General features: G+C 46.9%; 3 long non-coding RNA genes across 6 annotated transcripts in view; 1 reads left to right on the top strand and 2 right to left on the bottom strand.

Annotated features, from left to right (window-relative positions):
* The window catches only part of LOC112650388 (uncharacterized), a 35,219-nt gene extending 28,560 nt beyond the window's left edge, over positions 1–6,659 (bottom strand). For all 3 annotated transcript variants that reach the window (XR_003130128.3, XR_007414123.1, XR_007414124.1), the window contains exons 1-3: positions 6,371–6,659; positions 2,613–2,753; positions 228–2,185 (exon numbers count right to left, since the gene is read on the bottom strand). This is a non-coding gene — a long non-coding RNA (uncharacterized LOC112650388). The remainder of the gene's footprint in view (positions 1–227; positions 2,186–2,612; positions 2,754–6,370) is intronic.
* Positions 3,203–24,566, top strand: LOC112650138 (uncharacterized). The gene is made up of 4 exons (XR_004803720.2): positions 3,203–3,483; positions 20,208–21,138; positions 21,232–21,334; positions 23,889–24,566. It is a non-coding gene; the product is annotated as an uncharacterized LOC112650138 (long non-coding RNA).
* The window catches only part of LOC112650137 (uncharacterized), a 52,820-nt gene continuing 49,437 nt past the window's right edge, over positions 22,463–25,845 (bottom strand). Inside the window, exons 8-9 of one of the 2 annotated variants that reach the window (XR_007414120.1) lie at positions 23,928–24,259; positions 22,463–23,601 (exon numbers count right to left, since the gene is read on the bottom strand). This is a non-coding gene — a long non-coding RNA (uncharacterized LOC112650137). The other variant, XR_007414119.1, reaches the window with a different exon arrangement.

Here is a 25,845-nt window from a genome sequence, read left to right as displayed (position 1 = left end):
TCCAGACACAGCCCTGGGGTTCGGCCTCCCCATACTCTCCAAAATGATGCCTCTGCTCCCCTCCTACTCTAGGTGATTTGGGTTCTCCCTCACTAGTGTTCACCTGGTCCGTCATGGCAGTCATGCGTGTGGACTTCCTCCCCGACACACCTCTCTGCACACCTGTGCTGTGGGAGAGGTGCTGCATTCACGCTGCTTGTGACCCGCCTCACACCCTTGCAACCCACCTTATACCGCAGCCGTCGCTGCTGGGGTCTGAGGTGCCCTCTCGCAGCTGCACCACCGCCTCACTCGCTTGCCACCCAAGGGCTTCTCAGATGTCATGAGGTAGGTGGGTGTCCGTGGGTACCTGTTCAGTACTTATGCTTGGGCAAACCTGGAAATGCAAGGGAGCTAACACCCCACGGAGCAGCCCTTAGCCAACGAGGGGAGGGAAGCAGGTGGATTAGTGACCCCATTTTCATCCTCAAACAGATGCTTCCTATATGCTACTAGGAGGGCCCCAGCAGACTCCAGCCCCACTGCCCGTAGTGATGACCGGTCCGCTAGAGCACCCCTGTATTGGTCTGCTTGCTTCCTCGTGCCCCCCCCCCCCACTACTATTCCCTGAGATGACATCCAAAAAACAACTACCTGCCCACAAACCCTCGTGTCGAGCTCTGCTTTCTCGGGGGGGGGGGGGGGGGACCCAGGCTCTGACGGCTCCCAGCTATTCCTCCAGCAGAGCAGCCTCTCCTCATTCTGTTCTTTATACTCGGCTTCTGTTTAAGATTGCTTTTAAACAAAAGATCCCACAGCTGAAAGGCAAGAGGAGAGAAAGATGGAAAGAAGGAGACATCGGGTAGGCCAGGAGGAAGGAAAGAAGGAAGAGAGGCAGGAAGGGAGGGAGGAAAAGAAGGGAAGAAGGAAGGAAGAAAGTGAAGGAAGGGGAGGGGAGGGAAGGGAAGGGAAGGGAAGGGAAGGGAAGGGAAGGGAAGGGAAGGGAAGGGAAGGGAAGGGAAGGGAAGGGAAGGGAAAGGAAGAGAAGGAGGGAGGGAGAATTGAAACCACTGGCCTGCGAGACAAAATCTATATTCCTTACATCGGCATTCGAGGTCCTCGAAACCCATGAAGCGACTCCTTACCTTCCCAGCCACGTCTAGATGCCCTAGAAGGAACGTGGCCTTCATCCCGAGCTGCCACTACTTTCCAAGAACGCCGCACCATCTCACACCTCCTCGCCAGTTGTCTTCCTGTGGATGCCTCGGCCTTCTGGACTCATCCCTGCTCATGCCTCGACCCCATGTCACCTTCCCGTGCTGCCTCCAAGGGGCTCCCTCATCCACATCACGTATCCACCCACCGACTGGGCTCCTACAATGGCCTGGGAGCTCTACTAACCACTCTGCATAGACAGTCTTGTTTCATCCACACAGAAGCCCTGTAGGACAGAGAGGGTTCTGATACCAGGGATATAGGTCCAGCTGAGGAAACAGAGGCTCTGGGAGGTCCAGGAGCTTGTGATGCTGGAGACTGCTGCACGCTTCACACAGCGTCCTCTTTCTTTCCAGCCCTACAAGATTTTGGTGGGGCAGGGATGGGGTCTTAACACGTCTCTGGGGTCTCCCCAAGGCAGAGCCTAGCATGGATCCTGGCGCACGGCAGGGAGAGGAAAGTATCTGTTTATGTGATGAGGATACACATGGGCTTAGAGGCACGTGATGCCAATCAGACACCCCCGGCCCCTTCCCACCACGCCATCCCACCCCCAGGACAGGACCCTGAGCCTCCTTGCCGCTTCTAACATGCTAAAGTTGTCGTAAGAATAATTGTTGACTTTTTTTAAGGACTCGCTACAACTAATTTAATCCTCAAATGAGCCGATGAGCTTTCGTTGTCATCACGCGCCATCGTGTTGTGTTGCCTTAGGCGATAGTCCCTCAGCCTCTCCGGTGAGCCCCTGAGGGTCTCCGGGACAGTGTCCTTGCAGGCTCTGCTTGGGTCACCACAGCCGCCAGCCGGGGGCCGGGCACCAAGGAGCAGTGCTGTCGCAGTGCAAGGGCAGGGCGGTTGGGACAGGCCCATTAGGTGTGGTGGCCTGGTGTTTTCCCCAGCTGGGCCCGGGCCCTGTGGTCCTGTGGTCAGCTCAGGGCTGACCTTCACTTCGCAGACCTGCCTTTGGATCTGGCTTCTCCCAGGAGCCCAGCTTTATAAACAAAAAACAAACAGAGCAAATAAAAACATTATCTCATTGGTGCTTGAGTCAGCTGCTCCAGATGCTTGGGGAGATGGGGAGGGGGAGCCGCAGAGCCAGCGGGAAAGGGGGGCTGCAGCAGGGGTACAGGGGGTGAGGTGGGGGTGGGGAGGACCCCTGGGGTTGGAGAGCAGGGCGGGATCCCCACCCCCACCTGCCTCTACCAGCTGGTCGCCTGAGGCCTGCGGCCCTCTGGACGCGGGGCAGCTGCTCAGTGTGATAAACAGGCCTGATGAATTAGGTACCTAACAACCATGATCTCATTTACTCCCCGGGAACTGTCCCTGAGGTCAGCTGTACCTCCCCACTCCACAGATGGAAAGCTGAAGTCCAGAAAGCCAAAGCACGTACCCAGGCAGGAGCAGACAAGTGGACGTACCTGGACTTGCCCCGAGGTCATTGGCCCCCAGCTTCTGAGCCCATCGCAGTCACCACCACCGCCGCCACCACCACCACCACCAAGGTGTGGCGACATCAGAGCCGAGAGCGGATGCTTCAGCTCTTCTCTCTGCTGGGGACACTTGTAAGAAAGGAAGGGGACACGGTGTAAAAAGAAAGTCAGCCTGTGTTTCCCGAGCCCACATCCTTCCTTGGAGCTTCGGCAGAAAGAGCACTTGCCTAGGAGCCAAGGAACCTGGCTTCAAGGCCCAGAATCCCTTGCCACTGACTGCTCTGTGCTCTCAGAAAAGTCCCCTCCCCTCTCTGGGCTGCGATTCCTCTGATTATAAGCGAGGGTGTTGGAGATGAGCCCTGACACCAAGCAACCCGTGTGGCTGTAACTTCCTGTCCCATATTAGGTGTTCCACATTTTAAAGGAATCTTCACCCCTTTTGCCTCTTTTGAACCATCCACAGGCACAAAACCTCAGTCAACACCAGGGGTTTGTGCAGCAGAACCCAGAGCAAGGGAAAGCTCAGCAAAGCAGCAACCTGGCTCTGCCGGGCCACATGAATTTCCACCCCCTCCCAACCATGTTCCAGAAGCCTTGAAACTCCGAGAACTGTGCCCCATTCTCCTATTTTTCTCATGTGTTGCAGGACTTGGCTCTCTCTAACATTTCATTCTCCAGACGTGATTCAGAGCAGAAGTTTCATTACATCTTGACATTTTCCACCCAGTCTGAAAGTCCTGCACGCGGGCCTATCCTGAGGCTCTCTTGCTGTTTGTTCAGTAACTAATTAGCGCTGGTACAGGAACAAGTATAGCCTCCAGGTTGTTGCCAAGACCAACGGCATCCAATTCCACTGGAGGTAAGAGGGGGTGGGCCAGAGTCCAAAGTCTGGCAGAGGCCAACAGAGCAAGGACATGTTGCGGCAGGGAGGGGAGAGAAGGTGGCCAGATGTGTGGTGGAGAGGCCAGGGACTGGGAGGACGGGGTGGTTTTCGGGGGAGAAGTCTAGCTAGACTTAGAAGAGCATGCAAGAAGATCACATCTGAGAATTGTAGGGGCAGCTGTCACTGTGGATCAGGTCTGATGGGTGGAAGACCTCCAGTGCCATAAAAATTCATTTCGATAATTGAATGTACGTTCACTGAATGAGCCCCTCCTCTGGCCAGGACTCGATGCTGTAGAGGTGAATGACTCGTGGTCCCAGGGTGTCTCAGAACTGACGGGCCGGGGGAGAGGCAGCTGGGCAAATAGGCAGGGGGTGCTCAGGGTCAGAAGAAAGATGGCCAAGTGTTGTGTAAGCTTTGGTGACATGGATGGGAAGAGACCCAGTTCTGGCTGGGGATGCTGGGAAAGGCTTTCCGGTGGAAGAGACGTTTGAGGTGGGGCTTGAAGACCGAGTGGGGACTGATGGAGAAGGGAAAGCACTGCATGGCAGTGAGAGCGAGCAGCTTGCTTGTGTTGCACTAGCCCCAGCGCCGTGCGAAAGCATGAAGGCACAAAATAGCTCCGCTGGATCAAGACCCTACAAACAGCTGCAGGGGAAGGACGGGTGGCAAGAACACTCTGGGCTAAATGAGAAGGCAGTGCCCAGGTCAGAAAGGGTCAATCTAAAGACGTGGGGCTTCACCCTCTAGCCCACCTTTAGTTATTAGCCACACGAGGCTATTTAAATAAATTTGTATCAAATAAAATTAAAAATTCAGCTCCTTGGTGGCACAGGTCATAATATTTCAAGTGCTCAACAGTCACCTGTGTCTAGTGGCCATTATATTGGGCAGGGCAGATATAGACCATTTCTATCATCACAGAAAGTTCCATTGGACAGTGCTACCATAGCCAAGGCGAACCATTGAAGGTTTGTCAGCTTGAGCTGTCTCAAGTGACACAGGAGGGATTGGCTATGGTGGGGAGGGACCACAGACAAGTCATTAGGGAGGCTTTTCTGTTAATCCTGGGGAACCTTGGTGAAGACAGAGAAGAGAAGGTGATGGGGCATGAGTGTTCTCCTTCTATTACTCCAGTTATGTTGTGATGATAATGGAGAGAGAAGAGAGGGGGGAAGTGGCAGGAGCTTAGCTCTAGCCTTTGTAAGTCCAGGTGAGTCTTGATGGTGATGGAGCAGGGAAATGTGGGTAAGTGCTGTCTTCGAGCTAGAGGACCAAGTCCTCCCCAGGGCCGCTTCTCTGGTTCATTAGAGCCCAGGGTCGTCCCATGTCCGCTCTCCCTGGCACTGCAGACTCGTGAGGCTCTGCTACATCAGCAGGGATCCAGATCCAAATCCAGTCTGGGTTCAAATCCTTCTGGGACACTTGCTGGCTGTATGATTTTGTGAAAGTTTTAAAGCTTCCCTCGGTCTCTGTTCCACGCGTAGAGGGGGATGACAATGGCACCCATGTCATATGGTTTTGGGGTGTCATATGAGATAATATTTGTAATACACTTAAAACAGAATTTGGCTCATAACAAGCCCCGAAGACATATGATCTCATGTCACGACCAAGAAGCAGCGGTGGCTTGAGGCTTGAAGCATGAACTCTGGATCATCCTTCCTGTGCTTGAAACCAAGCTTGGTCACTTTCTAGCCAATGGCCTTGGACAATGTATTTGAAATTCTGTGCTTTCATGGCCTCATCTCTGAAACAGGGCCAGTGCTAGTCCTTGCCCCAGAAGGTCGCTGTGAGAGTTCAATGGATCGGGTATGGAGTGGACTTAGACCACCACCTGGCCCTCGTGATACGCCCACAGTATAAGCTCTTCTCGTTGCTGTCAATGTTACTATCAGCTGTTCCCAAGATTATCAAGGAAGCAAGGCAATGTTCTGATTCTCTTCTACTGAAATATTCTATCCTTCCCCCCCAGTGTTGACTCCCTCAAATGACGGTGGTAGTAAGGACACTGACTTGGAGATCTTGTTCTTATTTCTACTCCATGAGCCCTTCAATGGAATCATCCCTTTTTTCTCTTTGTGTTTCCAGGAATCTATCCCACCTCACCTTCCAAGTTGCTCAGGGTAACACACTCAAAGTGGCTCTTGATAATAAGGGAGCTTTGGGAATTTTGAAGTTGTTTTGGTTCTCTTCCCAACAAAACCTGGCTTCTAAGACTCTTGACTTTATGACAACCAAGGAGAAGATGTCAGAAGTTGGATACAATGCTGTTCTTCTCTTTGCATTATTGCTCAAAAATTATTTAATTCCTTCCCAGGGAAAGGAGTGCCAGAGTTTCAGGTCCAAAGGCTAAACCCAGGATGGGTCCACACAAGCTTTTTATTCTGCTCCTCCAGGTTTGTGATGGGGCATCCCTTTACACAGAGCTTCTTAGTGGCCCACTGAATGTCCCCCGGGCCTTTCCCAGAAGGACAGTCTCAAATAGACATCAAGAGCATATCGGAATCCCCTAGCAGATAGCCAACATGGTTGGAAAATTGTCAACTGATGGAAGTGACATTCGTGTTTTTTAAAGCCTTTTTAGTTCCTGTCACTAATTCTCTCACATTCTTCCCTGCATGTTCATGCATATAAATCAGATATGATTATGCCCTTCACCACTTCTCTGAATCACCCTGACATTGATTCCAGGATACCTCCTTGCCATTTCTGCACCAAGGAGAGCCTAGGGGATCCCTGGGATTCACTTGAGGTTACTGACCTCAGAGTGGTTATGATAAGAGTGGGGGTGGTAGCTGGCTTCTGCTTGCCAGGCAGAAGGCCAGACCCTCTGGCACTTTGGATGGACTCTCTCACTTACTTCAGGTCATGGTTCAGTGACGTGGGTGTTACAGTGCTCAGTTTGTAGGAAAGGACACCAAAGTTTGGAGATCCACTGGTTAGGCAGCTTGTCAGAGATGGAGTTCAAATTCGAAGCTACATCTCCATCCCTCCAAGGCTCTTTGCTTTGTTGAATGTCCCATGGCACCTAGTGGGTTCTGTGACCTTAGCAAAATGGAATGCCTTGATGGTCTATTTACATCCCTGGCTTCATTCAGAGTCACTATTCATCCTTCAAATTCAAGGAGAGCATATAATTTACCATCCACATTGGATATTTCTGAAAGGAAAAGGTTGAATTGTCTATTAATAATTACACCTATACAGCAGGTAAAAATTGGGACATATGGCAGCCCTACCAAAGTCAGCCTGGGGATTGAATGATCTGACTTGCCCTAGCAGTTGACAATCTGAAGCTCTCTGTGTAGGCCAAGGGTTGAGAACTAGACATGGGAGTGAGTGTTTATTGGCAGGAGGGGAGTGGGAATCAAGGAGTGGAAAAGGTGGAGATCTGGCAGGGGTGAGCTCTTTTTTAATTATATAATTCCTGGTTACTAAACCTGTTCATTGGGGAAGATATCAGAGAGACAAAGTATAGAGAAAGAAAGAAAAGGAAAAACTCTGATAACCCTGGAAGAGTCGCTTTCAATCCTCTTTCTGTATACCTATGTTTAAATATTGTAATTGCAACCATACAGCTTGAATTCTGCTTTTTTCACTTAAAACTTGAAATGAGCATTTTTCAATATCATTAAGAAATCTCCAATTTCTTTAAAAATATTTTATTGTCTGCCTAATTTTCTATTGTAAAGATGTAACAGCATATGCCTAAGCAGTCCCTTTCTCTTTAGCCATAAAATTTGTTTCCAGTTACTTGATTCTACAGTGGATCATATTATAAGTCAATCTCTGTTAATATTGCTTTCAGCTTGTGGTTAAACACTAGTGTTTCTGATAAAAAGGGTATATGTGGTCTACGCAGTCCCTCCCCCCTTCTCTTTGTCTTGAAAAAAACCATGTGATACCTGGAGCTGTGGCAGCTATTTTTTGACTATGGGGTGCTCAGAATGAATTAAAGGCTGAAGGAATTGTGTGACTCCTGGTCTTGACATTGGTGAAGCATTGAACCAATTCCAGAAGCCAGACTTAACAGATGTGAGAAAGTCACCCTCTGAATATTTAAGCCACTATGTTTCAATGTCTCAGTTTCCTGTAGCTGAACTGCCTGATATAAGTGGGAAAACAATTGCCTTTAATAGGATGAAGAAAAGAAAAGAGAATAGGAGGGTGAACACTGATAATTTGCTCCTCTTTCTTGTGGTCCCTAACATCTTTTTTCATCACCTACTATATGTAAAACCCTAGCAAATACTTTGACTTCTGCTCTACCAGCTACTTACCTCACTTATCCAGTTTTACTGCTACTTCCTTTTTCATTCGATTTACCATGGATACATTCTGTACATCGAAGTCTAGTGTCCCACAGGTGCTCCAGTCTTACTCATAAGTAATCCTGTGCTATGAGAATTATGTAATGGAGCAACTCGTCTTGGAGGTAAAATTACTAGTCCATTTATTAAATCACATATCTTTGGAAGTGTCTTCAGGCAGTAAAGACTAACTGACACAGAACAAGAATTAAGTGTGCAGGTGGCCTATGCTTGCACCCTACCACGGACCTGAGGTCACATCCGCCAGGCCAGTACCCTTGTCTCAGACAGCTCTCCTTGTTTGTCCGCATAATGGACACTGGAATGCTGGCCTCCATCCACACTAAGGGAATGTAACAAAACAACACCCATTAAGTCTACCCCTCCATTTGTCAAAGGGAGTGGTCATATTGGGGCACAGTGTATGGGATGGAGGCCAAGGGAGGGGAAGCATTGATTGAAAGATTTATTTCTTTATTTTGAGAGAGCGTGAGAGAGTGTGGGCATCAGAGGAGGGGCAGAGGGAGAGAGAGTCTTAAGCAGACCCCATGCTGAGCACAGAGCCTGACACGGGGCTCGATCTCATGACCCTGAGATCACGACCTGAGCTGAAACCAGGAGTATGACCCTTAACGGACTATGCCACCCAGGCACCCCAGGGAAGCACTCATTTAAAACCACTATATGCACAGCAATGTGTCAGGCATTTCATTCTCCAGGTTTTTGTTGTTGTTGTTGTTGCTGTTGCTGTTGTTTGATCTCTCTTGTTTGGGTGATTTTTATTTCCAAAGTGATGCATGCCTCACTGACCTCAGTCAAAATTATACTGAGGCTCAGGGAGGGCCCGAGGGTTGCAGTCACCACCACAATTATGAACATAGAACCTGGAGTCGAATCTTTGCCCCATCACCAACAAGTGGTATGATCTTGGATGAATTACTTAATTAGTTTCTTCAATACTAAAACAGGAAAAATATGTGCAGCCATGTCACAGGGCAATGGTCTGGAGGAAATGAAATGAACCATGTGAAAATGCATCGCGCACCGCCCAGCACATGGTAAGCTGGTTTTCCTTACCGGTGTCTCTCCATCGGTGTTCTCCAAAGAACCTCAGCCCCTTCCCCTCGACACCCCTTCATCCTTGACTCCCCAGCCCTGGAGAGATGATCAGAGCGGGGGCAGATGAGCAAAGTCTGCTGCTATGTCTATGACCAGAAATAGTATATTAGGAAAGCTCATTTCGTTTGTTTTTAAACAAAAAGAAATCTTGAGAAGGGGAGGGTGAAGAGCTTCATTCACTGGCTGATAGAATGTGCCTGCCTGTCATCTGGAAACTGCCCTCATTTTCCTCATATTCAACACCTTCCCTTTAGTGAGCATGGAGCGTTTTCTGAGGATAGCCCTCCTGGACTCAGTGCCTGCCCCGCAACCTCCCAGGATGGGGAGGGAAATGCTTCTTCCTGAAAAACCCTTGTCCACTTCTCTCTATTCTTTGGTTTCTCACTTTGAAGTTAGATTATTGCTTGGAGTTTAGACTTTTAAACAATTATTTGCACTTTTTTTGGTATTATCTCTATCTGTCTCTCTAGTCTTACAGGTTTTTCTTCAAGACGCTGCTTGTTCATTCATTGTCCCCACAACTTGACTGTCACAGTGTCATTGTCTTTCTTCTGTATCCATTTGATCCATTATCAAAAGAAGTTCCCCACCCACTCTTAGCCCCACCAAGCTAGTCACCCTTTGTGTCTCTCCATCATTGTTACTGCTTGAGATTCCTTCTGTGTAATTAGCCCTTACATTTACACTTGAAAAAACTTTGTTTGAAATATGTCCCAAAAAGGAAAGTCCCAAGAAGGTAAACTAATGACTGTTTCAACCTATCTCATCAATTGTCTTTCTTTGTTGTTTCTTTTTCCTTTCTTTCTTTCTTTCTTTCTTTCTTTCTTTCTTTCTTTCTTTCTTTCTTTCTTCTTTCTTTCTTTCTGCCTTTCAACTAGCACTAGTCTGAAGTCTACATGTGTCAGGCTCACTGCAGGGCACTGTTAGGCTAGTAGAAATGAATCAGACCCCCTCCCCACTCCATCCCCCATCTTAAAACTCACTTCAGCTCTTTTAGTAGCTTTATTTATACCATATTCTTTTCTGCTTCCACCTCAGCCAGTTCCCTAGTGCATTTGGCATCTTTAGCATTCCCTGGAGCAATAAGATCCCTTAAGATCCACCCCAAATCCCTCAGCTCCCTACCCCCCTTTTATTTTTCAATTTTTGGAAATAGAATATGTCATCCATCTTCCAAAACTGCCTCTTTAGTTGTTACTGATTGGAATATCTGGACTTAGAATGCATTATAGGATATTTAGAATCAATTGGTGTATGTTACAAACAGAAATAAGAGACCAAGATGATTACCATCAAATTGTCAAAATATCAGGATTGAAATCTTGAATCCAGTTTTAGCTTCATAGCCTCAACTAAGAGACTTAACTTCTTTAAGCTTTCATTTATTCCTCTTTAAAATGAAGACAATCATGTCAAATTTACTGGAAGACACACAGGAGATGATATAGGAGAGAGATATCTTAAAAAGAATTTATTCTGAACAGTTTCAGATGCCCCTGACTTATCATAGTAGCCCTTGATGTTGTAATTCCACAAACCCTATAAAAGTTAAAGGATCCAACCTGTGTTACCTGATTTCTGCTTGTGGTCATGTAGACCAGTGGACCTGCAACCCTGTCACTGGTCCTCATCCAAGCTCTGGAAATAGCCTCAGGGAAAAGCAAGATGTTTTCCTGGTCAGAAGGGAAGATATAAGAGATCTTGGATCATTGCATCTCCTCATCTTTCTTTAGTGTTTCCCATCTTTTTATATACTCTATTATGGGCCCTTTACCTTTTAGTCCTAGTTAACCTAGAGGCTAAGGATTTACTCATGGAGGACAGATGAGGCTCATAAGGGATTAGTTATGTTCCAACACGGCCCCACAAATGGTACCAGAGTGCTGTAAAGACAATAGCTCCCCAGTCATGGAAAGCCCATTTCTTAGACTCTGTTCTTACCTATGGAACCTACTGAGTGTCAAAATGATCAACCATGACTTCGCTTCTTGGAGGCCACTTTTCTCCAATAAAAGAGTTCTGAGTGAAGCCAAAGACATTGCTTCTGGTTCCAGCTCTGCCAACATCTCCCTGAATAGCGAGCTGTGTTTGTCACTACCGCTTGCTGGACGTCCAAGTTCCTTAAACGCTGGTATTCTGCGATGTTATATTGCATTTCTTCCCTATAGCCTTAACAACAATCCTAAAACCTTTCTGCCCTCCCACTCCTCTCAACTCTGAGTGTGCTATATACCTGAGCCAGAGCACCACAGCTATTGCCTGACATGCCCGCGGTGCTCTACGCAGAGCAGACGTGAGTTGGCGACTTTTCCTCATGGTACTGGGGGCACATGAAGAGATTCATATTGGTACATGGAATAAATCTGCATGCATGTTAAGCTGCTTCCAAAGACAGTATAGATGGTAAATTATTGCTCCCAATCCAGGTTTCTGTTTCACTCTCAGCAAAGCAAGACCTGGGACACTTGGAAAGCAATGTTAAGGATTTAGTTGATTAGTACTCTAGGGAAGCAGTATAAAAAGGGCGTTTGGAGTCCAATCTAACTGAATTCATCTCCATTCCTACTAGCTCTATGACCTTAGAAATATAATTTAACCCCTCCGACCATCAGTTTCCTGTTTAGAGGGTTGGGACAATTAATTAATGGTGGATGTTATCAAGAGCACCACTTAGTAAATCAAAGCATAATTACAGCTTAAGAACGAATTGTAGCTGTTAGTAGTGATTTCCTGCCAGGGTACAGAGTATGGAAAAGGCAGAAAAATAACTTCGCAGTGGAGAACCTGACAGATATGACCTCTGTGAGGTGATCAAGGTCAGTATCAACATCCTAAATCATGTCAGTAGATGCACACTTGTTACACTGTGATGATGTGATGTGGCACTTTACATCTGCGAGAGATTCCTCTTAAAAACCCATCATCCCACTCTAATCACGAGAAATGCATTACATAATGATAGGGGGATGTTCTATAAAATACCTGCCCGGTACCCCTCCACACTGTCTAGGTCATCGAAAACAAAGAAAGTCTGAAACTGTTACAGCCAAGAGAGGCCTAAGGCAACACAACCACTAAATGCAATGCCAGTATCCTGGATGGGACCTTGGAACAACGACAACAAACAAAGTAAAAACTAAGGAAATTGGAATAAAACATGGAGTGTAGTTAATAATAGTATGTTAATATTGGCTCATTAATTGTAGCGTATGTACCCTACCAATGTTAAGACATTCATAGTGGGAGAACCTGGGGGCAGGGTATATGGAAACTCTGTTCGATCTTCTTAATTTTTCTGTAAATCTAAACTGCCCTAAAAATAAATAAATAAATAAATAAATAAATACATACATACATACATACATACATACATACTATGTTTAAAAGTGGATTATAGTAGCCATTTTCTGCAAAGAGTCAGTATTTAACTCCCTGGCATGGAGTACCCTGACAGTGCGAGGCCCTGTGTCGGGTCCTGGGTGACAGACAGGAATGAGGCCTGGTCCTGGCTGCCCTAAGAGCTTGGAACCTACTTGGAAGTCAGCCAAGTACTCAGACATCACATGAGCTCCCTTATGTGCTCCAGCAGAGAGGCAATAATGGGCCACAGGGATGGAAAGTAGGCCGTGCTTCCCTTGGAAGGCTCTGGAGTCGGTCTTGAAGAACTAGATAGAGTTTGCCAGGTAGACAAGGGGTTGGCAGCATCTGGATGGAGGAAGCTGCATGCGTAGAGGAACTGAAGAGGGAGGGGGCAGTGGGGAGAGGGATGTGACAGCCATGAAGTGTAGAGGGACACAGGGAGTGACATGAAGCCAGAAAAGTCAGAACTTATTTATTCCACAGGTAGGGCTGCTGGAGCAAATGACCACATATTAGTGGGTTAAAAAGAACAGAAATGTATTCTCCGAGTTCTAGGGCCAGACTTCTGAAGTACAAGTGTCAGCAGGGCTGTGTTGTCTGAGGGATCCCAGGTGGGGGTGGGGGTGGGTGCTCATTCCTTGCCTCCAACGACTTCTGGTGGCTGTTACCATTCCTTGGCACAGACCTGCATAACTCCGGTCTCTAACTCCGTCTTCACACTGCCTCCTCTCTGCCTGTCTCCACATTCTCTCTTCTTCTTATACAGACTAAGGATGCCTGTCATTGGATTTAGAGCCCAAAATACAGGATGATGTCGTCTCAAGATCCTGAACTTGATTGCATCTGCAAAGACCTTCTTTTTCCAAACAGGAAAGTTTTCAGATGTTGGCCCATGAATATATTTTTTTCAGAGGTGGGGGGGTAGTCACTATTCAACCCATTTTAGTGGCCAAGGAAAGACTTTCTGAGCTGGGGACATTTATGTGGAAAACTGACTTGCAAAGAACAGGGGATGAGTGTTTCAAGTAAAGAGAATACTATGCCTATGGGATGAGCACTGGGTGTATACTGTATGTTGGCAAATTGAATTTAAATTTTAAAAATATTTAAAAAGAGAGAGAGAGAGAGAGAGAGAGAGAGAGAGAGAGAGAGAATATCATGCCAAAAGACCCTGAAGTGGGAAAAAGCTGTGTGTGTCTAAAAGAACTCAGCGGAGCTGGAAGCAAGGAAAGCGAAGGCCAGAAGACCTCGGAGGGCCTGACTGGGAGGTCCCAAATCACAGCGGGTCAGTCTGGAAGAGGTCTCGTGATAACTTACCCCTGCCTCCAGACTCATTCCAATTCCAGAGCTTTCCTTTTCACCTCCCCGCCGCTCTGGCAGGCTTGCGTGCAGTGCACTACCATAGCTCCCGGACCTTCCTAAGATGACATTCTACACTGCAGGAAGAAGCCCTTTGTTTACACCCATTTTGTGTCATCCAGCTGGAGTGGCAGCAGCTTTAGAGTGCCATCGTGAGCCCGGGTCTCAATGCCAGCTTCCAGTTTCGATGAGACATGCCCCATCAGGCCCTGCTGCAAGCTGCTAGCTGATGTCTTTGAACAAGTCTTGCCTGGTTTTGTTTCAGGCCATTCAGGCAACAGTAGTGTTGAGGTCTGAGGTCCAGGCTGACATTCCTTACTAGGTACGGAGACTTGAGAGAGTGAGTGAGGTCCTCCAAGCTTCTGTCCCGTTACCTCTAAGAGAGAAGTGAAAAAGCCAGTCTTGAAGCAAGGCTGTGAGACTCCAATAAGATGCTGTGTTTGAAAACGTTTTGTGGCTTCTAAGGTGTTTTCCGTAGTGAGGGAAGTGTTATCCATAACATTGAAGCTCCGAGTGTCTAAGCATCCGCCTAGAGGCAGGAGGTGTTTAGGACCCACCACATCCCATCATCTGCTCCTATTCTCTGCACTGACAGCTGCGTGGCATTGTTCGTCACTCCCTGAGGGGTTAACATGGATCACGTCTCATCTAGATATCATCACGGAGCAAGCTCCCGAAATGGAAAGAAACAAAACTCAAATTTGTCTCTCTATAAAAAGCAGCCCGTCTTTGAAATTTGACCCCATTGAAAACCTACTAAATTGAGCATGGAGGAAAAGGAGAAGAAAAAAAATAAAATCTGTGTAATTAATCAGCATTTTGTCCAACCCAATTTGGTTTTAAAGGACATTCATGAAGACCAACATACCTGTCCAGGCCAATCCCAGGAGTCCTGTGAGTGGCCACGTGGGCTTGACCTCCCTGCTGTCTGCAGTCCACTCATTTGCAAACTGGTTTCAATGAAGGTAACAGTTTGTGGTAATAGGAACCATATGCGCTGGTGGCTGCTGTCAGTAAAAATAGCCAACATGGCCCGTGTGGCCAGACACAACGTCAAGCTAAGAGCAGGAAGACAAAAGCTGTGTGAAGGAAGGAAAAAGTTGTTTCAGAAGCCTAGACACAGAAGGCTGCCTGACAGGGGGAGGAGGTGTCAGGCACTAGGACATGAAGTCAAGGGACTTGTCAGCGTTTGCATGAAACACCAGCCCTCCCCAGCCTGGTTTTCTACACTCTGATGGCCCAGTGAGAGGGGACAGAGAAGACTCTGTCTGGGAACAGAGCCAAGGCTCAACACACGTACAGATCACTGTAGGATGTGTGCTGGGGCACAGAATCCTTTCTTATCTAAACGTCCTGATAGATGCCGGACCTGAAGGAATTATGCAAGGAGGTAAGGCCAGAAATTTAAAAAGAAAATTTGTAAGCATAAATTTTAGGGTGCTTTTCAAATGTATCCTGTTTTATAACATAATAGAAAGAGCATGGATTTGCAAACCGTGAGACCTGATTTAATCTGTCCATACACGCTCTTTAAGTAAATTATTCAATCTCTCAGAGCTTCAGTGTTTTAATCTGTAAATGGAAGATAATGTAACCGATGGTTGTTTTCAAGAGTACATGAACTGATACTCCTTATTCTTATTTATAGGATAGAATATGCTGTTCATTCATTCAACAAATATTTACTAAGTACCTACCAGGGACCAGGCATGGTTACAGAGGAATAAATCAGTGAATTAAAAAAATAAAATGATCTGCTCTCACAGAGAGCTGTAAGTAGAATATAGAATGTTGGAAGGTCAAAAGTGCTATGGATACAAAAAAATAGGGAAGGGGATTGGGGAGCTGGTATCGGGGTATAGTTTTAAATGGGGTGGTCAGGCAGGTGCACCTGGGTGGCTCAGTTGATTAAGCATCTGCCTTAGGCTCAGGTCATGCATGGTCTCTGGGTCCTGGGATCAAGCCCTGCATCGGGCTCCCTGCCCAGCTGGGAATCTGCTGCTCCCTTCCTTTCCCTCACTCACTCTTCACTCTCTCTCTCATAAATAAATAAATAAAAATCTTTAAAAGTAATCTAAGTAAATAAATAATAAATAGTCAGGGAAGGCTTTGTTGAGAAAGTGACATTCGAACAAAAGTTGAAGGAAGTGAGAGAGTGAGATATGGAACTATTTGGGAAGCTGGTATTGAAAGCAGAAGAAACCACTGGAGTGAAGGCTGTGAGCAGGAGCGCTCCCGGGGTACCGAGGGGCAGAGACTAGTGGAGCTGGAGTGGAAGGAGCCAGAAGTCAGAGAGGTATGGGGGTTGTGGGGATTGTGGTAACACTTTGGCTTGACTCTGTAGAAGTGGAGCATCTTGAGGAGGTTTTGAACAGGAGTGACAGGATTGGACTTATTATTTTTTTAAGATAGGATGGCGCTAGCTGCTGTGTTGAGAAGAGTTTCTATATGAGCAAGCACAGAAGCAGAGAGTCTGGTCAGGTAGCCGTTGCAGGAATCCAGGCGAAGAAGGCAAATGGTGTGTTGGATCAGAAAGTGACAACCCTAGAGGTGGTGAGAAGGGGCCGGGCTCTGGTACGTATCATGGAAACGAAGAGAGCCTCTGGGATTTGCTGAGAGCTTGAACGTGGATTTGAGAGAGAGGAGTCAAGAAAGACTCTGAGGGTTTGAGCCTAAGTGAGTGGAAGAAGCTGCCATGTGCAGAGTTGGGGATGATCGTAGGTGAAGCCGGTTGAGTTTGAGAAGCTTGTTAGGCGTCCAAGGGGAAGTGCAGAGTATCCAGGTCGATGACAATCACAGACACGTAGATGGTATTGGAGACCATGAAACACTAGATCACCACGGGAGCGAATGAAGAGAGAGAAGATAGAGATGTCTCTCCATGGGGCACCAGAGATGTGCGGAGCTTCGGTAGCCTTCCATACAGTGTCACCTTCTAAGTGCCTGAGCTTCAAGACTAAGTATACTGAGGGCCTGTGTGGATGCGAAACCTTAGGAGAAATAGATAAAATATTGCTATTTTATCTACAAAAAAAAAAGTAAGAACCAGAGAAGTGAATTCATTTGCTCCTCTCTGTCAAATAGCTGATGAAAAGCAGCACAGGAATTCAAACCCAGGTGTCCTGACCCCAGGGTTCTCCTCACGACAACCGTCCGCCAGTCCTGTACTCACTTCCGAGGTAGACACGCATCTTTCGTCCTCAACGTATTTGTCAAGCTTCTCCAAGTTTGAAGTCGAGACCAGGTCATTCTCGCAGTTAAGCACTTTTGTGTTCCAAGCTGGAGGTCTTACCAGCCTTGAAGAATACAAACATGTCATGAAAAACTGTCTTTGGCAAAGAATAGCAACGAGAGGGAGGGCAATTGACCAAAAAAATCTTGCCTTCCATTTTCCCAAAGGTACTCACTGTGTCCTGGACTCTAAATCATCTTCTCTATCTTTGGAGGAGGTAGATAGAAGGCAGAGACAGTATTCCTTGTCTTCTACGTCAGGCATGAGGGAGGGATAGAAAAATAAAGTGATCTATGTGGGGTCACCAAGCGATTCCTGAATGTGACTTGGAAGAGGTCCTGGTGCCTGCGCACCCCTTCTTTTCCCTCCACAGGAACACAGGCTATCAAACACTGCTTTATACCGTGTGTACACAAACCAGTAGAAATCAAATAATATTTGGAAATCCGTGGAGCACTCTTACCCACTATTGATGCAAAACACTTTTTGAGAAGCTACTATGTATGTTGACATTCATCTTAAGGTTGAATAAACATGGCTTAAAAAGATTAAATAATTTGGATAAGGTTACTATACAACAAACCAAAAAAATGTAATTTTTAAAATGTCATTGGGGCTCCTGGGTGGTTCAGTCAGTTAAGCATCTGCCTTCGGCTCAGGTCATGATTTCCAGAGTCCGGGGATCGAGCCCCACATTGGGTTTCCTGCTCAGGGAAGGGGGAAGTCTGCTTCTCTCTCTCTCTCTCAAATAAATAAATTAGATCTTTTTAAAAATGTTTTTTATAATCCCTAGAAAGTAAATAGAAATCTATCTTTACAAGCACCATCTACAGAACCTACAGCAATTAAGCCCAGTTCTGGCTGGTGTCACTGTTTTCTGCAGTGTGGCTCGGAGTCCTGACTTCCTCTGTTCCATGTTTGATGAACATCGCTCCTTCTTTAGAACCATCTAGTGTTGATCCTCTGGAAGAGATGGACTTAATCTTCTCAGTCCAGGCTTCCTGGCTTCCTGGTACAGTGCAGGATACGGCAAATGTTGGCTCGGCTGCACCAGCTGAATTTAGTGAGCTGAAGAGAAGGAGGAAGAGGATTGTAACTGTAGGTTAGGGAGCCTTGAATGCCACGCTAAGCTGTACGCATATCCATCTATAATCAGCGTGTTGCCAAGGCCACTGCCTTATGTAGCCACCAGGTTCTGCGTGTCCATGGTGGGTTGTCCTGCAGAAAGAAGCTTGCTGGGTAAATAAAGTGGGGGGTGGTGGTGAACATGTCTTCCTCACAAACTTTAGAAAAATCTATCCCAAACACTTCTCATGGGTTGTTTTTTTTTTGTTTTTTTTTTTGTTTTTTTGTTTTTTTGTTTTTTTGTTTTTGTTTTTGTTTTTTTTTTTCAGATTCAAAAACCTGACTTTATTTTTTTCCTTCCCACTCACACCTCAGGTCTTTTTGGGGTTGCAGCCAAAGAAAACCGATTCTGACAGGGCCATTTCAGGCTTGTCCTGAGTCCAAAGTGGGGAGATGGCAAGTAGGAGATGACATTTGATGTTTTGAGATTTCCTGCGCAAATTTACAACCCAGCAATTTTGTGTGGGTTGTTTGAGTCAGAGGAGCGAGGGTGAACTCTTCAATTCCATTCAACTGGTCCCATATTTATTAGCCGCCTTCCCCCAGGAGGAAGAGAGAAAGACAGTTCTTGCTCTGGAGCGGCTGTCTGTCCACCAGTGGGGAGGGAAGAGACAGAAATGCACTGATAAGCACACAGTAAAGCAGAGTCTGAAGCCAAGAAGGGATGGCCGAGGGCTCTGTGGACTTAGAGATCGCGTGCCGTCAGGGGAAGCAAAACAGAGGCTTCCTTTGGCAGTGATATTTGAAATTGGCCTTCAAGAACATGTAAGGTTTTCTTTTTTTTTTTTTCTCAAGATTTTATGCATTTATTCATGAGGGACAGAGAGAGAGAGGCAGAGACACAGGCAGAGGGAGAAGCAGGCTCCCTACGGGGAGCCCGATGCGGGACTTGATCCCAGGACCCCGGGATCACTGAGCTGAAGGCAGATGCTCAACCACTGAACCCCCCAGGTGCCCGAAGAACATGTAAGATTTTGACAGATAAAGATGGGATGGGAAGGAGGTCATTGTATCTGGAAGGAGCAGAGGGGTTTAAGTGACAGAGGCAGAAGGTCCCAAAGAAGTAGATTGAGAGAGCAGTTGCTCTTTTTATTTGCCATGAGCTATTTGGGGACCTCTGATGACATTTTTGGGTTTGAGTCAGGGATAGACTATATGGATAAATAAATAAATAAACAAATAAATAACTTTGTACACATATATACACTTGTATATATATACTTCTGTAGACGTGTGTGTGTGTGTGTGTGTGTATAAGAAAGAATTGACTCATGTAATTCCTCTCATAATCATGGAGACTGACAAGTCCCAAGATCAAGCAGGGTGAACCAGCAAGCTGGAGACCCAGGGGGACCCGATGGTTTGATTCTATTCCAAGCCCAAAGTCCTAAGAAACAGGACAACTGCTGGTTAGCGGTAGCCTGAAGGGTTAGCAGGCTCAAGACCCAAGAAGAGCCAATGGCTTAGTCCAAGTGCAAAGTTAACAAAAAGGCCAATATCCAAGTGTGAAGGTAGTCAGGCGAGAAGAATTCTCTCTTACTCTGGGGAGGGTCCTTTCCGTTCTAGTCCCACGGGCCTTCAACTGATTGAACAAGGCCCACCTGTATCATGGCAGGCAGGCAATCTTCCTTCCTCAGTCCACTGATTTAAATGTTAACGTCATCCCAAAACACCCAGCATGATGTTCGACCCAACATCTGGGCACCCTGTGGCATAAGCAAGTTGACACAAAATTAACCCTCTCGACCATGTGTTTTATTTAATGATTATAAACCTATCTCCTTCCTTTAGGGATATAATCCATAAATTCTTTTTTAATGTGTTTTTAGGCTTTTTTTTTTTCTTGTATTTTCCTGGACCCGGCCAATGTTTTTTTAGAGAGGGAAATAATCACAAGGTCATTAACCTTTTATCCTTCCAAGCAATACGATAAAAAAACAATTTCAAATAAAAATAAAGACCTCTTCCATCACTTGCTATGTCGTCTCATAAAAGGATGACAGTTTCACACTCTAGCTCCTCAAAAGGGAAAAGGATAATCTCAGAAAGAAAAGCCATCTTTTGCAGAAAAAAGAAAATTGGCAACCTCATAGTGTCATGTAAAAAGGACATTTTTTAAAAATTTTAAAATGAGAGCACAGTGTAAAGTTGCATCTAATTATTTATGCTGTGGCTAACACTGTTCTTGACAGACGCTGTCAATCGAGGCAAGTCTGCATGTGCGATACCGCAATACAAAGTGAGCTGGAGTCTCCAACTCGTTTTTGTCACTTCATTATTAATACTGTCATCGGAAGTAAAATTTCAAAGAGACTCGTCGACACAAATGGCAAGCGTGCACTCTCACTACTTCGCTCAATCTGCAATACCCTGGGCAATACCCCGGGATCACCACCTGAGCTGAAGGCAGCCTCGCCCGCTTCCCCCAGAGCGGGGAAGGGCCCTCCGCACAGGGGCCCTGGAGTCTGGCTGTGCGCCTAGCCGGAAAGGACCTGCCTGAATTACTTTTTTTTTTTTTTTTCCCTGCCTGGGTGCTCACAGCCAGGGGGGCTTCATCTCCATGGTAGCCTAACGTGGGGCAGCCGGACTGTAGCTGAGGAGGGAGCGGCCTGGAGCTGACCTCGACGCACGCAGCATCTTCCCCAGGGTGCGTCTCTGGGAAGCACTCGGCTCATCTAACCCTCTTACTTGTCAGATGAGGAAACTGAGACCCCAGAGGCCCCAAGATCAACTTGAATCAAAGTGGATTGAATTTTGGAGATCGGGCCCAAGACAGCTTTGCCTGCCACCCTCATTCAAGTGCCTTCCGGGACCCGATGAGCTGTGGAGCAACTCGGTAGGTGGATGACTGTCTCTGTCACCTGTGTAACGCCTCCAGGGATTCCAGAGCTGGGTCCTTCCACAGTCTTGAACTCTACTGCACTTCAACACACACACGCACAGACACACACACGCAGGCACCCATACGCAGACACACACCTCCAACAGAAAGGCATGATCACACAAAGAAAAATCATCCCTTCTGAAACCTACCTGAAGACGGAAGGCCTGATTCTAAACCTAAGTCGAAAGGACCTGGGGACCTACAGCCTGTTGATAGATGTCTCTGGATTTGTCTGGATGGTAAATAGTTTGTGCTATTATTTTTTAATACCGCCTTCGGGCTAAGCCCTGTGTCTAGCATTCTACATACGTGATCTCATTCGTTACTCACAGGACTCTTTGAAATTGCAATGGATGTGCCCGTTCTAGAAGGATACTGAAGCCTAGCAGGGTTCTGTGACTTTCCCAGTGTCACACAACAGATGAACAGCAGAATGTAAGTGCAAGTCCTTCGGCCAAGGTCCCAGTGCGTCCTAGACCAACATTCCGTATTATCCAGGACCAGCCAGGTGGTAGGTGCAGGGGGAGCATCGTTCAATGGAGAAGTGTGTAAGTAACTTCCTCCTCCATCCGAAGATGCTCTCCCCGACCCCTACCCCAATCAGGCCACCCTCAAAGTTGATTCATGAGCTGTCCCACTAAACGTGAGCCACCGCTCTGACCATGATGTTCACACAGACTTGAGAGCGTGCTAGTTGGTTAGACTTTGAATTTAAACACTGGGTGTAAGTTGGACTTGAGGCCGGGGGAAGTCCCTACATCTCTCCCCTATGGCCGGGGGCCAGGCCGGGCTCCCTCCTATTCTCGCACAATTGATTGTTTGAAGGGAAATGCTGGCCCTCACGTGGACCCCTGCTGCACTCCATCTCACTGGATTTGGCTCATCGTTCCAGCCAACTGAGATCATTTAGAAGTTTGATTTTGTCATCAATCATTTTTTCTATCCCTCCCAGCTGCATGTCAGCCACAGATGTGATAAGCGGACTTTATATGTCTTTGTCCAAATCACTGGTACCAAATATTAAACAGGGCTAAGCACGTTTCTCTGGGGCCTATCTCTGCCATGATCCCAGGGCATTTGCATGAACCTTTATTCCAGCATTTGTCCCATGACCTTATCACGTTGCTGTTGTTGTTGTTGTTTATGCTATACGCAAGCACATCTGGAGTTGAGCCTTGATATTCCATGCCTTTTAATCCTCATCGGGCACCATACTGGCCACGGAAACAAAATTCCGTATTTGCTGACCAGGGCAATAAACAGAGCCGTCGATTTGATACCAGAGGACTCGGGTTCAAGTCCAGCAGCCGTATATAACAAGCTAGTTATCCTCCCAGGGCCTCTGCTTCTCTATAAAATAGGGATAAGGATCCCTGCAGACAACCTTGTTCGGGTGTTGTGGAGCTTAGTGAATAATGAACACGAATGTGCTCATTCTCTCACCCCTAGTTGTGCTTTGATGCACACATTTCTTCTATCTGAAATTCATTTCTCCTTCTTTATCTGATCAACACCACCCTCACCCTGCTCCCCTCCTTCTGCTTCTCTGGGATTCCTTCCCTGGTCCCCTAAATCGGCCATTACCAAGTCCTCTGAGCTCCCAGAGTGCTCTGCAGGACTTCACTGGGGCCTTGATCCGGTTATGTCCCCAACTGTCCGGTTACTTATCCATCTTCCTGTCCAGACGATGGTCTTCAAAGTCAAGAGCTACACCTTACGTATCTCTGTCCCTGGCCTTGGCACAGGGACCTGGGACACAGAGGACACTCAATATCAGATTTATGGAACAAATATGAATGATTACAAGATGCCAAGTCAGTCCTGTTCTTGTCTTAATTATGGCTGCAGGGAATGGCATGGCTGCAAGGGTTTTTGCTTGGACCACTGGCAAGCATCACCATGAGCACACCTATAATGGGCCTGGATGTTCTAGAATAGGCCTTGGGGAGAAACAAAGGCAGGTCTGATGACTAGGCCAGCTTCAAAACTCTGTGAGGACAGGTATCATGTCTGTTTTGCTTACTACTGTCACAGGGTGGGATCCCCAGCAAGGTGGCATCCCTGGAAATGAAGATGCGCATGTAAGAAGTTTCCTGGGGAGAGTCTTTGGGATCGAGCCCTGTACAACAGCAGGGAGGGCAGGACTGGACACATGGAGAAGTTGACCTGCAAAGCAGGAGCCACACAGGACTCAGCTGGTCCTATAGAGACTCTGAGCTGAGGACGACCCTTCAGAGTTGTCTTAAATTGAGACCAGACCCTCCCATTGACCTGTCTTGGATAAAGGCTGCCTCAAAGAGGGAGTGAAAGCTGGGGCTAGGCACTCTTTTCAGCTGAGGACATTCCCACAGAGGGACACAGCTGAGAGCTGCCAACACGCAGAGCTGCTGGAAAGCTGACAGCCTCCGTGCTGGAACAGGGAGTGTCTGTTCTATGGCTGCGCCCAACGGCGTCTGGCTCGCTGTGGCCCCTCCGTGAACACACGCTGGGTGAATGAAGGAATCTGCAGTCAATGTCAAATGGAATCCTGTAGATTCTCTGTGGGACTTTCAACCCCCATTCAGTCCATTCACCTTGAGAACGTGGGACCAGGACCACACGGGGGTGAGTAAAACACGTTCCCTTCGAGGACACATCAAACAACCAATCCTGTCCCCAGGGGAGGACTTTAGGTAGAGTCAAGGCTGGTGCTATCGAGGCCTCTGAAAAGGACAAGGAACAGAGAAGAGGATGAGGAAAGGGAGGACAAGACACAGGCAGATGCTAGGAAAACACGGAGTGTGAGCAAACGACGCTGGCATGGCAGACGGTGGTGTGGATCCCGGGGTGGAGGTAGGCCGGGCCTGGTTCTCAGGGCCTCCTCGTGTGCCAGGCTGCAGAACCTGCCCCGAGGCAGCAAGGGAGGGTTTATTTGGCTGTGGGCTGCCAGCTCAGGCTTGTTTTCTCTAAAGAACATGGGGTTCAGGTCCTTCTCTCATTTTCTTTCCAGGAGTTCAATAGAAACCAGCCACCTAAGCATTTGCCATACCTGTGGCCTCCACCCTGAGCACAGCATGAACTGTCCCTCTGACAGGCTGAGGGAGCCGCTGCCCCTCACCAGGAAGGGTGTCTTCTTGCTTTGACATAGCAGGCCAGCAGCAGCTCCTGACGGTGTGGCCTCAAGGAATGGAAACCCAGTCAACACAGAGAAGTCAGGGGGACTCTCCCCAGCATCAACGGGGCGATGGAGCGGTGTCACCCATGGGGGAGTCAGCAGGCCAGGGAGTCTGCGTGGGCTGGCTTACATCCAACGTTGCGGCCTACTGGATCGATCCGTGGGATCCGTGGTATGGGCAAGTCACTCACCCTCAGTTTCCTCATCTAGAAAACAAGAGAAAGAGTTGAACCACACTAGTGATAAGGACACTCCAATTAACCCAATGATGAGATACGGCTTTATGTCTATCAGATTGACAAAGCTTTTTAAAAGATAGTGATCAGTGCTGATGAAGGTCGGTAACAGAAGCTGGCTCATTCACTGCGGGAAGGTGTGGCGGATTGAAATCACTAATTAAATACCGAGTCTTTGAAATTCACATATCCTTTTCCCCCAGAGATTACACTTCTAGGAATTTGCTGCAAGAAATGAATAAAGACTCCTAACTCTGGGAAACGAACTAGGGGTGGTGGAAGGGGAGGAGGGAGGGGGGTGGGGGTCAATGGGTGACGGGCACTGAGGGGGGCACTTGACGGGATGAGCACTGGGTGTTATTCTGTATGTTGGCAAATTGAACACCAATAAAAAATAAATTTATTATTAAAAAAAAAGAAATGAATTGAGGAATAAAAGGAGGGCAATGTAGGTTACTGGGTGGCTAGCAAAGCATATTTATGAAAGCAAAAGTTTCCATATATGGAAATGTCCCTCAACACCTTATTAGCAGATACTTGTATTAATAAATTACAGCACACCCGTGTGTTTGAGGACCGTGCAGCAGTGCGAAATTAGGCTTGCAGGCTTGATTTATTAGCGTTAAAAAAGGTTGCAATCTAATGCTAATAAAAAAAAAAGGTAAAACTTATTTATATTTCAATCCCAATTTTGTAGCCACAATAAAGGCTAGAAAAATACCTTTTGTTGTTATGGTTATAAAATTGGGATTGAAATGTTTGTATTTTTTTCACTTAACATGGCATTCTAAGCAGCCGGTTGACCAACAAATTAACTCATTATCAATCTGGGGCTAAGGCAATTCTAACTTCCTACTCCTTTTTTTTTTTTTTTAAGTATGTTAAGCATTCCACAATTATTGTTTCTATATCTTTTTTGATAATCCGATAAACCAAAACATAATTTTTTTTTACCAAAACATAATTTTAAAGACTAATAATGTGCCTCTCAGGACTCCTGTAATGACAAGTAAGATAAGGCACAGGGGGATGCCTGTGTGCCTCAGTGGTTGAGCATCTTCAGCTCAGGGTGTGATCCCGGGGTCCTGGGATCGAGTCCCCCATTGGGCTCTCCGCAGCGAGCCTGCTTCTCCTTCTGCCCATGTCTCTGTATCTTTCTCTGTGTCTCTCATGAATAAATAAATAAAATCTTAAAAAAAAAAAAGATAAAGCACAGGAAGGAGCCCTATAGACAGTAAACCCCTTATGTCCATGAGAATGCCTTCCTTTCTGAACCCCTGCATTTCTTTTTATGAAAGCATCCCACAGGAAGGAGGATGTCCATTTTGAGGTCCTGATACCGCAGAAAGGTCTTGGTGGACACCAGGTGATTTATTGACAATGTCTAAAGAATGCCTCTTTGCTATCTCCTTGATCGTTCCTGTCTCTTCAATCCTACTGTCCTGTCCTGCTTCAGGTCCCCATCACCTTCCACCACATCAACCCCATTTTTTGATCCTTTTGTTGCCCGGATTCCAGTCTCCTTCAGCCCTCATGCTGCACCCGTGGTGGTGACT

The sequence above is a fragment of the Canis lupus genome, chromosome 11 (genome assembly GCF_003254725.2).
Source record: "Canis lupus dingo isolate Sandy chromosome 11, ASM325472v2, whole genome shotgun sequence".
Classification (NCBI taxonomy): Eukaryota; Metazoa; Chordata; class Mammalia; order Carnivora; family Canidae; genus Canis; species Canis lupus.
Note: the sequence above shows the minus strand (reverse complement) of the source record. Positions and strands in the feature narration are given on the sequence as shown.